At 38.8% G+C, this 18,184-nt stretch overlaps 1 long non-coding RNA gene across 3 annotated transcripts in view; it reads right to left on the bottom strand.

The window, feature by feature from the left end:
- The window catches only part of LOC140848003 (uncharacterized), a 1,137,778-nt gene that overhangs the window by 749,536 nt on the left and 370,058 nt on the right, over positions 1-18,184 (bottom strand). For all 3 annotated transcript variants that reach the window (XR_012128446.1, XR_012128471.1, XR_012128576.1), the window contains exon 3: positions 15,609-15,706. This is a non-coding gene — a long non-coding RNA (uncharacterized lncRNA). The remainder of the gene's footprint in view (positions 1-15,608; positions 15,707-18,184) is intronic.

Here is an 18,184-nt window from a genome sequence, read left to right as displayed (position 1 = left end):
ATTAAGTAGAAAAGGGTAAGAGTACTAAAAAACTACTTGCAGTTAGGGTTATTAGAGTAGATCTTACAGAGAAGGTGACTTGAACAAAGGATTTGAAGATGGAAGGGTTTTATTTAGAAAGTAACCACATCAGCTAAAAACAGTTAACATTTCAAATAATTTAGAATGAGGATGGGGATGGAAGTAAAATAGGGGAATCAGTAAAACTGAATGAATGAATGAGAGAAAAAGAAAGAAGAGGTAGACTTTTCATAGGACAATAACCATTTTGTGCAGAAAAATAAATAATGATACTTCAATTCTCTGCACCTGGAATTTAATCACTCCAGTCCCACCCATGAGGAAACTGGTGATACACTCTTCATCCCAACAGGATTGACAGTCTCAGCAAATAAAACCTCAGGAGGCTGAAATTTTAATTTCAGATAGTTGCAAATATAAATTATTTTTAGTATAAGTGTGTCTGATGCAGAGTATCTATGAAAAATCTATAGCAAATATCTTCTAAATGGAAAAATTTTGAAAATATTTCCTTTTAAGTCAGGGACAAGATGAAACTCACCGATTCTATAAACATGTGTTGTACTGAATAGTAAGCATAAAAGAAAAAAATGTAGTGGATTATAAAGTAAGAAATAATAGGCTCATCATTCCACAGATGATATAATCATATAGGCAGAAAATCCAAAATAGAGTAGAAATTATTATGACTAAAGCTTAGGAGAGTAGCCCACATAAAAGCAATACACAAAAATTAATTCTACTGTTTTGACAACAGAAACATCAATATTTGTTATAAGTCTGGTGATAACTAAATATCTACAAAATCAAATGGAATGAACACCATATTCAAGAATTAGATGACTCAATATTATAAAGATGTCTATTCTCCAAAATTATTTTAGATTGTATACAATTCAATCAAAAAAAATTTTTTAATTGACAATCTGTTTCTAAAATTTACATGAAGGGCATGATAAACAAATTTCTAAAGATGTTCCCCAACTTTTCCTGCTCTAATTGCTGAGACTAGGAATTTGATAAGATATCATACCTGTGATTATGTTACATGGCAAAAGGTATTTTGCAGATGTAATTAAGGGTAATAATCTACTCACTTTCAGTTAATCAAAAAGATGGACAGAATCTAATAACAAGCACCATTTGAAAAACAGAAAGTTTTTTTTTCCAGCTGGTAGCACAGAGGAAGGCACCAATTTGAAGGAGTGAGCAAACACACTGGTGCTGGCTTGAAATTAGAAAGTTTCACGTGGAAAAGAGCTGAGAGCAGCCACTATTAGCTAAGAACAACTGCCAGATAAGATATGGGACCTCAGTCATATGAGTTCAAGGATGTGAATTCTTGCAACAAGTACCAGCTTAGAGATGTAGTTTTCCCCAGAGACTACAAGTGAGAACTCACACTGACTGATCCCTTGATTTCATCCTTAAGCAGAAAACCTAGTCATGCCATGCGGGACTACTGAGCTATAGATCTGTGAGCTAAAAAACTGGTGTTGTTCTAAGCCTTTCCTGCAACAAAGAAAACCTAATTCATAAGTGCCTTGGTTAAGAAATATGTAAGAATCTTTTGGGAAAAAAAAAGAAGGAAAAGAAAATGGGACTGGACTGGCCCTACCAACAATCAAGATAATTATAAAACTGTAACAATTAAGAGAGTATGATCATGATGTTTCTAGAAAATCCTAGAAACTGACCCTTTGATGCTTTGCATTTGCCTTACATTCCAGGTGGTATTACATACGCTGGGGAAAGGAGGATCTGTTCGAAAAGTAGTATAGGAGCTCCTGCTTATTCATATTGGAAAAATAAAAGGAAACTGAATCCAAACATATGATACAGAGATACTAATCCTAGATAAAACCTAAATAAATTATAAGTGCCAGAAGTCAAAACTATAAAACTTTACAAAGAAAATATAGGGGAGTATATGACATCAAAAATGGAAAAAAGTTCCTTATGGCCCTTAAAAGGTTCTTTAAAGGAAAAGAAGTAAAGATATGAATGCTGAAGTTCATTTGGAAATGTGTAACTGGAAAACTACTAATATTCAAAAAAAAATTATAAAATTAGTAAAAAAAAAAAAAAAAACCACCCAGCAAGTCACTATTTTTAAAAAGGAAATGATGGAGAGACATTTTAAAGAAGGGAAAAAATGAGTGGTAAAAATTTTCCTCAACTGTAATAAAGGATGTGCAAATTAAGTTGGAAACAATGTTACTGTTCCTTTCTCCTTAAAACGTTTATTTATGCTCAGAAGTCCAGAGACCACAAAAAGTAATTATGTAAAATTGTCCTTTCATTATTATAATATTTTAGCTTTATATTTACCAATTATTTGTCTATTAAATTGGCAAAAGTTAAGGAATATGACAATATGAAGTACAGGACATGTTTTGGATCAATATGAACTCATACATATGCTGCAAATGGGAATGAAAATTGATACCATGACTTTGAAAAATAATTGGACATTATTTCAAAAATTTAAAGATAGTCCTACTATAAGGATGTATTTCAATCCACCTTTGCAGCTGATTCCCTGTGCATTACTTATTTTGCTACATCAACTGCCTGTTTTCCTTCAAAAACTTTAAGCACAAATGCCTTCTTTCTGCCTCTCTTCACATTGTCCCTTATCTCTTCTTTGCCCTTACTTTTTCCTTTTTGCCATTTTTAATACCCAAATCCTATGTATAGATTAAAAACAACTAAGTCCATAAAAGACATATTCATTCATTCAAAATCATATACTGAGTAGCTACTATGTGCCAAGTACTTAGAGCACAACAGTGGACTAGTAAGCATGTCTCCTTCCCTTGTGCTTATAGATTTCCAAAAAGTGACTAGGTGGTTGGTGTGGAGACTCAATAAACAAGTAAATTCAGATTGTTCACAGGGAACAACATACACAGGATGACATGATCTGATAAAAAAGAACTGTGGAAGTAGAAACCTGTATTAAATACAGTGTGTCCTGAGGAGGAGATTGTGGAGCATTTTCTTAATATACTGGATTTCCTGTGTGTGTGTGCGTGCACACACACATGCATGTATGCATATAGGTGCACATACACATGTGCACATTTGTCTCCTATTCCATACTTGAAGCTTCCATACATTATAGTCCATGTCTGTCACTTAATCATCCTGTTTGTGACCAACTACCTTATTAATAGGCCATGAATAAATGCTTCCAGCTGAGCAAACATTAACAGTTGTCAGTCCCTCAGCATCTTTGCCCTGTAATGCTGAGGAAGTGGTGCTTCGAGGAGAGCTTGGGCTGGACTCTGCCTTCTCCACCAATCCACTTCCCTGCACAAAAGCCTCATCGCCACCTTATCCTCTTCTGTATTAACTGATTTGGACAATGTGGACATTTTTCTTAAGAAATCTCTGTGATAGTTACACAGACCTTGAGATTCAAAGGCAGATTATAAATCAAGATTGTGGGCCAGCAGCTTCCAGTCAGTGTAAATATACAGAGAAAACATTTTATATCGTTTATGCTATTTTACCAAGAAATAGAAACATTTAAAAGATGCATAGGTAAAAAATAATTGAAATTTTTCTTTGTTACAACAATCTTTGCTTCTATGTAATTCTATGAATTTCTAATCATTTACAGAGAAAATACTTCTGCATTTTGGAATCATTAGTGTTTTCTGTAAGACTGTCAAGGTCTTATTCAATGCTTGTAAAACTGCTTTTCAGAAAGTTGATGCTTATTTACAAACACACTAGTTGTCTATGAGACTGCCTATGTGTCTCTTTAAACACAGAGGATTTTCATCTTTTTAGAATGTCTGCTGTGTTGGAAGCCAAAAAACAAAACAAAACAAAAAAGGGCTCTTTAATGTTTTTTCAAAATTTTCATTCCCTTACAGTAAAACTGAAGTTGAGCTATTTTCATGTGCTCACTATTCTTTCGTGGTTCTTACACTTTGAAATTTCTTTACCATTATTAACCATTAAAAAAAAAGACTTCAGGGTTTTTAAAATTCTTTAACTTCTTTATTTTGGAAAAATATTTTCCTAGTTTCTTATTTATCATTCAATTTTGCTAATAATGACTTTCTTGATGTATAAACGTTTGTAAATTTTAATTCAAGTAGATTGATCTTTCCCTTGGTGGTTATCTCTGCTGCTTTCATACTTAAAAAGTTTGTTTATGCTTAGAAGTCCACAGATCACAAAAAGTAATTATCTAAATTGTCATTTCATTACTATAAGACTTTAGCTTTACATTTATCCTAAATTGACTTTCCATTAATCTATGACTTTAGCTTCTTCTACATTTCCCCTCTTGAATTATTTTGTTATATAATGTAAAATGAGAATCTACATATTTTCCTAAAAATAGCCAACTGTACCTCCTTTTATTAAGTAATCATTCTTTTAGCAAATGGTTTGTTAAATTTTCCTATTTCTACACATACTGAATTAATAGGACACACCCACATAATGTTTCTGTTTTCTATTCATTCTCATTTATTTGTCTAGATACTTGTGTATACTGCTCTTTAATGTAGTGTGTTTTTATAATGTGTTCCCATATTTGTTGTTTCAAAATATTTTAAATATATTTCAAAATACATTTTAAAGCCATTTAGAGTTACTAAGTTACACTTGTCTTCTGAGCCATTCTGGAGTGTTTTTAGTGTCTGATTTTTGAGGTAATTTTTTAGGTAATTTTGTCTTTTTTTTTTGCATTTTCTTCAAATAATTCATTTATTTAATTATTAACACTGAGGATTAAAAGTAATTTTTTAGAAAAAAACTTCCTTGGACATTTTTTAAAAAGTAATCATGTTTAAGTCATTATTGTAAGGTTGAAGGCACTGGGGGGAGGGATGAGCACATGGGACACTGATGACGTGCCAAAGTCCCCGACTGCTGCCCCCTCCCAACCTGATACGTTAGCCAATCCTCGCACTGCTGTAAATCTAAGCTCTGCCTCCCCCTACGTTCTTTAAAAACTCGCTGAGTGACTTCCCCAGTCTCCATTTCTGTAGACTAGGGAACCTCTCCCGGGGCATTCAAGTAAACTACCTGGCCCTTTGTTGCCTCTGTTCGCCTGCTTATTTTAACTAAAATTTATCTTACAATTATAAAACAGTGCAGTTTAAAAAAATATACCTATCTTTAGAAAATAATCATTAAAATAAACATTATTATTCTCTAACTCATAAAACAATTTAAAGTTAGACTGGTGAATCTAAAGAAGCCTGTAAACTGGTTACCTGAAGCCTATGGTAAGTCTAGTACAACCCTGCCATGCATGCCTAATTTTTTAAAACCACTAGTATGTCACTCTCCAACATTTTTCTAATACAATGTTTGTCCAAGGGTGTTGGGGAGGAGAGGGGATGAACATAACTGAATACTCAATAAGTAATATGTGGCCATAATTATAGGGAAAGAGTTATTTTTTTTCATATTTAGACCATTCCTAAGAGCAATAGAGCATTAATGGGGGAAAGGTTTGGGAGAAGAACTAAACTAAGGGAAGAGCAAGGAGATAAGAAATTAGCAGGCGAGCAGAAGTGAATTGTAGCAGTGGGCCTTTGAAAGGAACTGAAATGTCACCCCCAACACTATGTATTTTTCACAACTTCAGACAACTGCACCCACGCAAGGAAAAGAAGGTAAGAGAATTAGCAAATCAAGCATAGTACCTTGTTATGTAGCTATTTTATTCTAACAATGAGGGCTTCATTTAAATATAATGCTGTTTGCTTTGTGCAAAACTGAAACTGAAACATTTGTAAAGGTTTCTTTGTAAATGTTTCTAATCTATAATTTAACAGATTTGTTCCACCAGAACAAACATTTGCTGAATGTCATGGAGATGGTTTTGAAAAGTATAATGTCAGCAAGATCACCTCTGAACACAACAGTTGAACAAGGCAGCACCTGAATAAGGAAATATACAAATGTACCCACAAAACAGGCGAGGTTTCAGATATAGTCAACATCACAGCCATGGCTGTGTTCTTTCAAACACTTCTCTTTTTTCTGTCCTTGAGACATGCCCTCAAACTCTTCCTCATATTCTGTGCGAGCAAGGTGCATTAATCACATAAGTCTATATGCCCATTTGTCCAGAAATGTTGCTTATGATCCATCCTTTGAATAACTTATACTCCTGACATTTCTGATCAATAAGATAAATGATAAAGGCAAAGACTTGTGGTTTACATCTTCGTGGAAGTTGCCACCTCCTCTGAGTAGTTAAAATAAATAATTCCTTTAGTGTTATTCATTGCCTCCTGCAAGCAGTATTTGTGTGTGTGTGTGGGAGCAAGATGTACTGCATCTTCTTACCTTTGATGTTTGGTCTTGTTTTGGGGCTGCTCTTTTGACAAGCTTTCAAAGGCCCCCTACTATGAATGTCGAATTAAGTGTCCTTATGAATATGCATGAATATAAACCTCATATACTCATTTTGGTGGCTACTCACTGTGCTGCGTTGCCCTGGAAGCCATTCCAAAAGGTTTTGATTTTGCGTTTGAGATTCTTAATGGTGGTAATTATCTGTTGCAGCCATGCAGTACCAAATATGATGCGTGTTAGAGATACTTTAAAAAATAATAATAAAAATGACTAAAGATGCTAATTCCCACATTTTAGTTCCTACAGGGCAATTAGCCCCTAGTAATGATGTTTATATTTATATGCAAATGTTTCAGGAAAAATGAATCTTAACAGAGACTTCATATCAATACTATTGGGAGATGAGAGCATTCCATCTGTCTGTAGAAAATGCCTGCCATTAGCTCTACATGCAGCCTATTTCTGTAATAGAAACTATTTAATCTTAAGTAATTCATTCTTCATTTTGTGTTATTTTCCCTTCCTTCTGTTCTTTCATTAAGACTCTTAACTAATGTACAGAATGTGTGGCTCTTCAGGGCCTACACATAGGTGCCTTAACCACATTTTCTTCTGAGTATCATCTGTTCTTTGAATTATTACCTAATATTCTCTGAGTATCATCTGTTCTTTGAATTATTACCTAATATTCTCACCATTCCTCATTTTGTGATAACAACTGAGTAACCAAAGAAGGCTTTTCTAAGGAGGCACTTACTTGTTAATATCCTCTGTTTTAGTAATTCCTACACTATGCAAGACAGAAATACAGTGAAAAAGAGAAGTTCTGCATTATAGCTGCCGCTTTTGACTAGCTTCTGGCCTGTCTATGCATGTGAGGCTTACAGGTTTTTCATGAACTCTCTGTTCAACCAGAGTTAGGGAACAGGCTCAGTCTAGAGTCAGCCTCACACTGCAGTGCTCTCTCTACTCCAAGACAATCTCTTAATAAACAGGGTCCCTTTATAATGAACCATTTTTCTCTACTCTCTGTTTCAGCAAGATATTTCAAACTACCAATTGGCAATTCATTTAGTGTCATTCGATAAAATGCTTCTTACATGTTATTTCATGGAGGAATAAAACACCTATCTGTGGGTAAAATTGTAATATTTCCAGAATATCTCACCTGGCTTTGGTGCATTTGCATATCCTCAGGGGTGGAGAGAAGTTCATCTCCATGTCAATGGATAATTACCTGGGCAAACGAGGGCGTGTCTGAACTTGACAGGTTAAGGGGAGAGGCTTGCATGCTTCTTCTGGAGCAGGGGAAAGAGACGGCCCTGGACTGCAGTTTGTAAGCAATCAATGGGTTTTAAACTTTATTTCTCCCTTTGACTGATTTCAGTTTTTAGAGGTATTTTGCCCCAGGATTTCTTCTCCCCAGACTTACATCTGGAAGAAGTTGGCAGGATTCCTCTGAATCCAAAATCTGTCATAATGGGTGTGACCTTTGGGAGGGCCACCCCTAGAAATGGTGGGGAAATGCCTGTAGATGGCGGGAAGGCCTCAGTAGATGCAGTGACAAAGGGTGCAGCTTCACCTGTTATTATCCCCCCAGCTGTGGAGCTTCCAATTTGGGAACCCCTAGTGGAGAATTGGTTTAGGGTAAATTACCTCTTAGAGGGGTGGGGCCTTCCCCAGAATTGGGGAAGGGTGGAACCACAGAAAGCTGCATAATTAGACTTCTGTGAGTTGGAAGACTGCTTGGAGATGTTAGGGGGTTGTATAGCAGCTGGCATTGTAGGTTCTCTTTTCATGGAGATAGTGGAAAATGTTACACAGGAGAGAGAGAGGGACTTAGGTGGGAGAGAGACATACTTCAGCATCACTTGGAGGAGCTGGGTGATAACCTATGAGATGCTATTGAAGGAGAGAGACAGTTACTGAAAAGGCAGGTCACACTTATCAGCAAGGGGAGACAGCAGGAAAAGCCACGTTGCAGGAGGCCATGGGGGAGGGGGAGGAAGCAGTAGTGCCTTCAGTCCTGGAAATGGTGGAGGAGGAGCTGTTGGTGAAGCAGCCTGAGGGAGAGGAGGAGGCATGGCCATTGGTGGATCTGCTACCCAGGCCATCGCCAGAAGTACCATCTTCTGTTTTCAAGGACCGCCCAGCCATAATTAAGAAAATAAAAAGAAACAACCACAGGCTCCTCAGGTGGAGGAGCAGCCCCCTCCCCAGGCTGTGGAGCACTCCATGCTCTGCCCTATACCCAGGATGAGCTGGTGGACATGAGCATCCAGTATAGGCAGAGGCCATTGGAATCTCTGCCTTCGTGGCTTTTATGTCTCTGGGATATGGGGGTGGAAAACATTGTTGTGTCGGGTGCTCAGATGAATAGAATGGCTTCCCTGATGACTCACCCTTCCCTCCAGCAGCAGTTGCAGAATGCCCAACATGCCTCAGGGAATCAGACACTCCTGAAATGGCTGACAGCTGCCATCAGGATAGTTTGGCCTAATCAGGGTGTTTTACCATATTTCCAGTGGTTGGAAAACATATGCAGAGCTCCAACAGGTACTTCAGGAATTGGCTATGAAAAACATCAGCTATAATAGGGACCCCCAGGGCCGTCATGAAGAGGTGTTCACTATAGGATGAGAAATATGATGCTGCATACAGCTCCCACATCTCTCTTTGGGTCCCTAGTGAATACTCTAGCCCCCCCCACCTAGGGCAAATCATAAATGAGGCTACTTGCACTTTAGCAGATCTGGGGGAGGTTGAAACAATAAGGGCATGGAGGGAAGTACAGGTCATGACTGAAAGGAGAAGTGCAAAAGGCCCTGTGAAGGTCTCCAGGACCCAGATATGGGTCGATTTGATAGAGGCTCGGGTAGTGAAAGGAAAACTCGATAGGCAGTCCAACAGAATACTTTTAGAACTGTGGCACCAATTAAAGCCATAGCAACAGTTCCAGCCACTGAGGTCCAGGATACAGAAACCAGAGTCCAGGCCTCATGCCTGGCCTGTGTCCTTCAAAACTTTGTGGAAGACAGTACTCAGGATTTGCCTGAGCCCTCACCCCCACAGGAGGATGATTGGGCATCGCAGTTTGACTGAGCAGGGGGTCAAAATCCCCACTTTGGGGACATGGTGGGGACCAGAGACCACATGTAGATTTAGCAATTCATTGGCTCCCTGTGAATGTACATGTCCTGGCACTGGTGGACACAGAAGCTGAGTGTACTCTGATTCATAGCAACCCTGAACATTTTCCCAGGACCCCTGCTGTGATAGATGGCTATGGGGGTAAGGCAATTAGAGTGAAGAAAGCCCAAATCCCATTGGGGATAGAGTGTTTACCCCCAAAGGAGTATACTGCTTACATTTCTCCCATCTCTGAATATATTTTGAGTACAGATATCCTGCAGGGCCTGTGGTTACAGACCACTGCAGATGAGTTCAGACTGAGGGTATGTGTGGTAAAGACAGTTCTGAGGGAACATGCTAAGCACCCACCTATAGCTCTGCCTTTACCTTGGTGGGTCACAAATAAGCAGTATAAATTGCCTGGGAGGCACAAGGAAATTGGAGAAATTCTACAGGAGTTGGAGAAGGTAGGGTTCATAAAGCCCATTCATAATCCTTTTAATTCCCTAGTGTGGCCAGTGAGAAAGCCAGATGGCTCCTGGCATATGACTGTAGACTACAGGGAATTGAATAAAGTCACACCCCCTTAGCATGCTGCTGTCCCCTCTTTAGCAGACATTCTGGACACCCTCAGCCATGAGCTGGGAATGTATCATTACACAGTAGACATTACTAATGCTTTCTTCTCTATTGACATAGCACAGGAAAGCCAGAAACAGTTTGCCTTCACATGGGAAGGCTGGCAATGGACATTCACCATCCTTCCACAGGGATATCTCCACAGTCCCACCATCTGTCATGGACTTGTAGGCCAGGACTTAGCCACATGGAAGAAACCACAAACAGTGTAGTTGTATCACTACATTGATGATATTATGCTCACATCTGATTTTATTTCATATTTATAAGAGGCAGTTCCTAGACTGCTGCAACATTTACAGGAAAAAGGATGGGCTGTGAACAGCACCAAAGTTCAGGGACCTGGTTTGTCTGTGAAATTCTTGGGGGTTGTCTGGTTGTGTAAGACTATAGTTATTCCTGAAGCAGTCATAGACAAGGTCCAGGCTTTCCCTACCCCTACCACTGTGACTGTATTACAATAGTTTTTGTGTCTTTTGGGTTACTGGAGAGCATATATCCTGCACTTGGCACAAATTCTGAGGCCCTTATACCAGTTGGTACAAAAGGGCATCAGGTGGGACTGGGATGAGACATGTGCAGCTGCTTTTACTGCTGCCAAGTGGGCAGTCAAGGCCATACAGCCCTTGAATGTAATGGACTCATCAAGGCCCTGTGAACTAGATGTTCACATAACCAAAGATGGTTATGGATGGGGTCTTTGGTCACAGCTTGAATGGACATGCCAACCTATTGGATTCTGGTCACAACTATGGAAAGGAGCAGAGGTCCAGTACACCTTGATAGAGAAGCAACTGGCTGCTGTGTACCATGCCTTGCTGGCTACAGAGCTCATTGCTGAAACTGAAGTAATAACCTACACAGACACCTACACTGGCCAAATGGGGCCAATATTTACAGCAACAAAGCACCCTCTCTACTAGCCCCTTAAGTGGAGAACTCCAATGCTTATTGGTGCAAGTTGACCTATACCAGTGGAACAGTGGAAAGCAGGAAGAACTTGCTTTTCAGCCCTTGGTAGCTGAGAGTCTGTATCAGGAGGGAAAAGCCTCTATCCCTGAAGATGCTTGGTACCCAGACAGCTCAGTCATATGCAGCCCCCGAAGTGGAGGGCTGTGCTTTTCCATCCTAAGATGGAGACAATATGGATGGAGGGTAGAGAGGGGAAGAGCAGTCAATGGGCTGAGTTGTGGGCAGTATGGCTCGTGATCACCCAGGAGCCTTCCCCCATAGTTGTCTGCACTGACAGCTGGGCTATCGGGGCTTGACCCTGTGGCTACCAACATGGTATCATGCCAACAGGATGGTTGGTCACCAGCCCCTTTGTGGTCAAGAGTTGTGGCAAGACCTAAAGGCCTCTGGTCATACTAAGACTGTTACTGTATATCATGTGACTGGCCATTTGCCCTTGGCATCCCCAGGGAATGATGAAGCAGACACACTGGCCAAGTGCATTGGCTAGAGGGAAAGACTGCCTCTGATATAGCCCAATGGCTACACCAGCATTTATTGCACATGGGGCAAAAGACAATGTGGGCTGTAGCCCATAGGTGGGGCTTACCATTGGCCTTTGAAGAAGTCAGCAGAGCCCAGAAGGAGTGCCTTGTGTGCTATAAGAGGGACTTACACCAAGTCCCACAGCAATATGGGAGAATAGTAAGGGGGCCAGTACCCCTTGTCAGGTGACAAATAGACTATATTGGGCCTCTGCCCATATCAGAAGGATGTCATTATGCTATGACTTGTGTGGACACGGCTACTGAACTATTGGTTGCTTTTCCTGCACATCGTGAAGATCAGCAAACCACCAAGAGGGGCCTGGAGAGTCTCTGTGCAGCCTATGGCCGGCTGTAGGTGATCGAGAGTGATCAAGGCACCCATTTTACTGGATGTGCATTACAAGAATGGGTGCAATTAGGAATAAAGTGGAAATTTAATGTACTATATAATAATACTGGGGCAGGCATGATAGAGAGGTACAACAGTTTGTTGAAATCTGGCCTGAAGTTGGACACCAATACAATAGTCTACAGGGTTGATCAGTTCACCTATGGACAGTGCTGAGGCATTCGAATGAGAAGCCACATAAAGGAGCTTTGAGCCCTGTGGATATGCTCACACACCTTGCTGCCTCTCCTATGCAATTGTACATCCAAACCAAAGAAGAGTTTTTGAAGCCAGGATATGGCCAGAAGAGCAACATCCTGCTACCAGCCCCTACTGCATTAAGCCCTGGAGACACTATTAAATGGACCTGGCCCTGGACATTTTGACACATGGACCTGATGGCTGGCCCTTCTGGCACCTTGGGTGAAAGGCCTGGAAGCTGGCCTCCTGTGTATTCCTGGAATAACAGCTGAATGGCCCCCAAAGGTCACTGAAGTGTACTCAAAACGTCCAGGAGGTAAGAGCATCTTGTGGGGAAGTTTTGTTTTATCTTTATGGCCAGTGCACGTACCTCCCATAGCCCTATATATTGACCCATCTGTAACTCCCGCAGGGAGGTGGGTGAAACTCTGGTATACTAGACAAGGACGAGATCCCATTCCTGTCACTCTTTTATCACAAGACCACTCTCTTGCATGTATCCTGCCTGATATCAGGACAAGATTTGCCTATGCTTGGTGTCATTAAAACACCCTTTATCGCCCTTAAAGTTATTTTCTCCTATAGTCCTTGTGGCCTGAATGCGCCCCCTGGCTGTAGCTGCCACATGATGATTGCTCTGAACCCTCAGCTACTGCCTGACTATGGAATGTAGGAGCTATGGACTTAATCTGCATAAGACTTTGAACGTACCTGAATCCTTTGGTTTAAAGATTGTCATGATTTTATTGCTGTTGCTATTGTTACATCATTAGTCTGGTCATAGTGCTCCAGTTTTCTCGCCCAGGGACCATTGCAGAAGAAGGGGACAGAGTAGGTTGTAAGGTGAGATTTCAGGAGGGGTGGTCTGCGGGTAAAATTGTAACATGTCCAGAGTATCTCCCTTGGCTTTGGTGCATTTGCATATCCTCAGGGGTGGAGAGAAGTTCATCTCCATGTCAGTGGGTAATTACCTGGGCAACTGAGGGCGTGTCTGAGCCTGAGAGGTTAAGGGGAGGGGTTTGTTTGCTTGCTTCTTCTGGAACAGGGGAGAGAGACAGCCCTGTACTACAGTTTGTAAGCAATAAACGGGTTTTAAACTTTATTTCTTCCTTTGACTGATTTCATTTTTTAGAGGTATTTTGCCCTGGGATTTCCTCTCCCCAGACTTACAATATCCATTATCATTTAAGAATTGTTATTATATGTTGTATAGACCAGCAAGGAATAGTTTCTTTTTAGCTATCAGAAGTAGAGCATCTCTAAATTTATGATTACATAAAACAAATTTCCTAACTGAATTTAAAATTCTAGAGGTCTACCCATTACTGTGAAATCACTTAAGATTTAAATTTTGTTTAGGAAAATAAAGAAAAAAGAAAAAATATCAAAAAGCAGTATAGTGAGAAAACTATGCCATGTTTATACCACCTCTATAGTAGAAACTCCTTTAAGAAGAGTAAGATGTAAAGGCAAGTATAGAATTTGGTGAATCTACTACACTTAACCAAATTCAGGCATATGGTAATAACTTTCCATAGTAACAGATGTACCCACTTGACATTTGTGTACACATTTTTCCCTTTAACCTAGAACAAATAAGAAAACCACCCTAGAATTTCTAAATAAGAACCAAACGACACAAATAACAACATATTTCAAAACACAGATGCTCATTGTCATTCACAGTCAAAATCTGGAATGAAGGAGACTGAGAAAGGGAGAAATTCAGCATCCTGTCAGGGGAAAATCTTATTAGAATCTCTTGAGATTTATCTGTCACTCTGACAGGATAATTTGATTTTAAATTCCATCACTGCTAGCCCTAATTTTTTAAATTAAACTGAAAAAAAAGTGACTTCTTTTTCTCTCATATAATGAATAATAGGATAATATAAATCAAAATCAAGGGTGCTATTAATCAGAAATTACAGGACAAAGATCTGCAAAATTCTAGAGTTTCAGTGGGAAAGTTCCCTTCCCTCACTCCCACCTGCCCATCATGCAACCAGAGGGAAGATCAGTTAAAAGAGACTCCTTATGAGGTTCAATTTAGAGCATCCAAACTTTTCCTATCAATGCAGAATTTTAACACTTTTCAAAAAGCCTGGTCTCTTGCAAAAAAGCAGCACTTATTCAACTCCATGCTGAGCCCATTTAGTGCATTATTATCATAATTCATTCCTGAGTGAGAGTTTTTCAAACAGTAGACAAAACATACCAAAATGCCGTAAACATGTCCTTGCTCTTAAGTATTATAGTAACGCACCTAAAATCATATACATCTTAGGAAAATCCAGTCCCTTTTCTTCCTCAATAAAAGGCCAAATTAACAATATAATGCCAGTGATGTATGAAAGTAGTACTGCTTTCAGAAGTTGAAGAACATCATTTGCTTTTTCAGTCATATTTCTGTATAGCACCTCAGACTCCAGATATTCTCAGTCTTACAGTGATAATCAAACAACTCATTAAAAAGAATGAAATTACAGCCTGACCAAAATGGAAGAGTACCACACTTTGAGAATTGCTTTTTACATTTCAAAATGACATACTTCATACACTTTCCAAATATTAAAATTTCTGAAGAATATAGACTTAATGTCAACCTGCTTGTTAGAGAATCGGGTTCATGAAAGGTGAGCTGCAGAATTTTTAATATGAAGTTGAGAAGTCAGAGGCGCCTCTCTTTAGCCTCTTCATTTAGCAGAACCAACGAGGATTGGTTCACCTTCCAACAGAGTTCTCTCTTGTAACATTTACTTCCTCTTTAGGGAGCTATGCTTCTCATGCCCAGTGCCTGTCACTCTTTAAGCCCTACTTCCAAGTTGCTCCCTGCCATATTTCCTCTTCTAGGTAAATGAAACAAAGAGACAAACTATATTCCATTACTTATTAAAACATCATTGTGGCTTCCTAGGGAACAGGCCAAGTCTGAAATGGCCTCTCCCTTAATTGAAATTTACAACTACATACAACTTATATAATTTATTATCTATATATTTTGGAACATTCTGGTTCTACTTGGGACATTAAGATATTGAAAATTTTAACACACTCATATTTTTTCAAGAAGTGGCCATACTTTCTACTTGGTAACCCTAGGCAGATAAAGCATTTTGATAATGCTTTTTAATATTTAATATGTATGTGTATTCATACATTTATGTGTGTGTGTGTGTATATATATATATATACATGCATGCACACATGTATGTACCACATAAAGCTCATGCAGTGGTAATAACCTATCATTAAAAATATGAATTAAGGAAATTTGAGTGAGATATGTGAATTAATCTACTTCTGCTTATCAAGAAATATTCAGCAATAATTATTTTACATGATGGCTCTGTATGTTGTACAAACCTTACAAGCTTAAAGAAGGCACTTACCTTACAATGTTATTAAGATTTCTCTCCCATACATTTGATTGCTCAGGATACATGCCTGATTCCTCATAAGCAATGCAGTTTTAGTAGCAACTTCCCACCTGTAGCAAATTTAAAATTGGGATTTTTTTAACAAGAAAAATTAATTATTTTCAAGTTTTATACTCATTTAATTAACAAATTTTAAAAATATAAGTATATACACACAGGATTTGGGGTGTTAAATCATCCTACATGATGTTTTATTTTACTCCTTTATGGATAATTGCCATATATAATAAAACAAATGATAGAAAAGTAATATAAAAAAATTACGCAAAGATATATGCTCTTAAAATGCCTCCATCAGAGATGTTCAGCTCTTGTTTTCAGGAACCAACTCCTCAAAGATTTCACCTTCACCCTGAACATAGCTGTGACAAGCCAGTCAAGGTCCACTGAATCCAATTAGAGCAGTTTTCTGGGAAAGGAATTGTGATTCTTGACAATATTAGGGCAAAATACTGCAGGCTGTTTTAACTTTAAGAATGGCAGTGGTTGCTACAATCATCTTTAGTCTGTGGCTTAAAACTGTGTCATGAAACCTTGACAGGCACAAAATATTTGTCAAGCTCTATTAAAACCAGACACTGGTTACTCTGCCTTATAATGGCTGTACATTGCCTATTCTATTGTATAAAATCAGGAGAATGTTTAAGGGCTAGGAAAATTCAGAGCAGTGGATGGGCAAGCCACTATTGTCTGTCCTAACTTAAGAGGAAATGAATCTTATGAGGGAGTGAATGAATCATAAGAGGAAGTAAATCTTACGAAAATGGATTTACAAGATGTAGCAAGTCGGAGACCTGAGAGTTAACAACTTCTCCCTCGTTCCAGTCACTCTTCAATAATCCCCAGACATCCATCTCCTAGATATCTCCTTGTTTGTTCTCCCTATCACACATTTCCTGCCTTCTCGCCCATTGTCTGAGTGGGCGCTCTGGCAAAATCCCCCTGAGCAGTCACCCTTATTTAGTTCTCTCCCCAGCCCACACTGCACTGTCAGGAGCACCTTCCTAAAACCAAAATATAAACATACCAGCTTTTGACTTGTTTCATATCAAGAGTTCTTCATTCTGATATCCTTAAGGAAAAATTAAATATACTTTATGATCTGACTTTCGTCTATTTTGCAGACTCATCTTTTGCAAATTATCCTTTCTCAATTTATTTGGGCTCTATCAAGTCAGGTACACATCACGGTCTATACTATCACCATACAGTCTATACAATCATACTCTGCACATATGGTTCATTCTGCATTTTAATCCACCTAGAAAAGTTCCATTTGTTCTGCCCTGCTTTGAGATATTACCTTCTCAGAGGCCTTCCCTGTTTCACCTCCTGAAGGAGTTAATCACTCCCCACTAAAATGCTTTTAGGGCTCTCTGTTATTGTACTTACCCATTTACAAGTCTATCATCCCTCCTTGAATACAAGTCTTTTGCTCTATGTCTCATATACCATTCATTTCTGGTTCTTAAGTGCCTAGCACAGTGCCTGATCTATAGAGGAACTACACAATGGACTGAATTCACATACTTTCTCTTTCTTTTGTATATACTACTGGAGATAAAAAAATTTCTCAAATCAATACCGAGCATCCTCAACATTTAAAGACCTTTTGAACCTCAGTTCAAATATGGGGCACTAGGTAGCTGATGAGGCCCTAGGTTTTTTGTTTTTTTTATTTGGATTCTGTAACTGCATACAGTGTACCTCCAAATGACTGACTATATTACCTCAACTTATCATAAAAAAGTTCCCTCTTAATACTCAGAATTGCCTCAAAGGAGAGTTCTGGGTTCTTTAAAATACTTTAAAAAGAAGAGTTATTGTAGTAAAATCCAATAGAAAGTCATGTTTTATCTGAATTCCTGCCATTCAAAAAATAATTTGTCAATAACACACGATTGATTGCCATAGATGATATTTTTAGCAGTTCATATGTCATTAACAGAAAGGAAAGAAGAAAAGGGTGAAGTGACAGAGGCAGGGAGGAAGGAAAAAAGGAAGGGAAGGAAAAAGATGGCTTTATTTTTAAAAGTCCAGTGGCTATGCATAATCAAGTTCAATGTATAAGTCTGTCTTCCTGGATTTAATCCTCATAGGCACTACTGGACAGATATTTATTCCCATCAAGTTAATAATTTCAAAGTTAATATCTGGTAAGCAAAGTTAGTGAGACATTTGTGCTTGATTTTGTTTGTCAGTGTTAAAGGAGACCGAATGGAGTGACTTGCATAGTTACACCAATCCCTTTACTTACTATCGTATGCTGGACATGAAGCTGTAATATCAATATGAACTGTATTTGATCAACATGCAGGAGGAACGCAAAGGCACTTTCAGGTTTTTCTAATGCTCTTTCTACCTTTCGAAATTGAGTGGCTTTGTGTAATCCTCCTGAAACTTCACACCTCACACCCCTTCAAAGCCCAGTGCTCACACATGGTAGCATTAAAGAAAGGATTATTAAAGACCCCCATTGGAACTGTGGCCTATTCATTTTCTGTGTAAACCATGGGGTTCCTGTGCAG

The sequence above is a fragment of the Manis javanica genome, chromosome 1, assembly GCF_040802235.1.
Source record: "Manis javanica isolate MJ-LG chromosome 1, MJ_LKY, whole genome shotgun sequence".
NCBI lineage: Eukaryota > Metazoa > Chordata > Mammalia > Pholidota > Manidae > Manis > Manis javanica.
The sequence above is the reverse complement of the archived record's forward strand: the minus strand, read 5'-3'. Positions and strand labels throughout refer to the sequence as shown.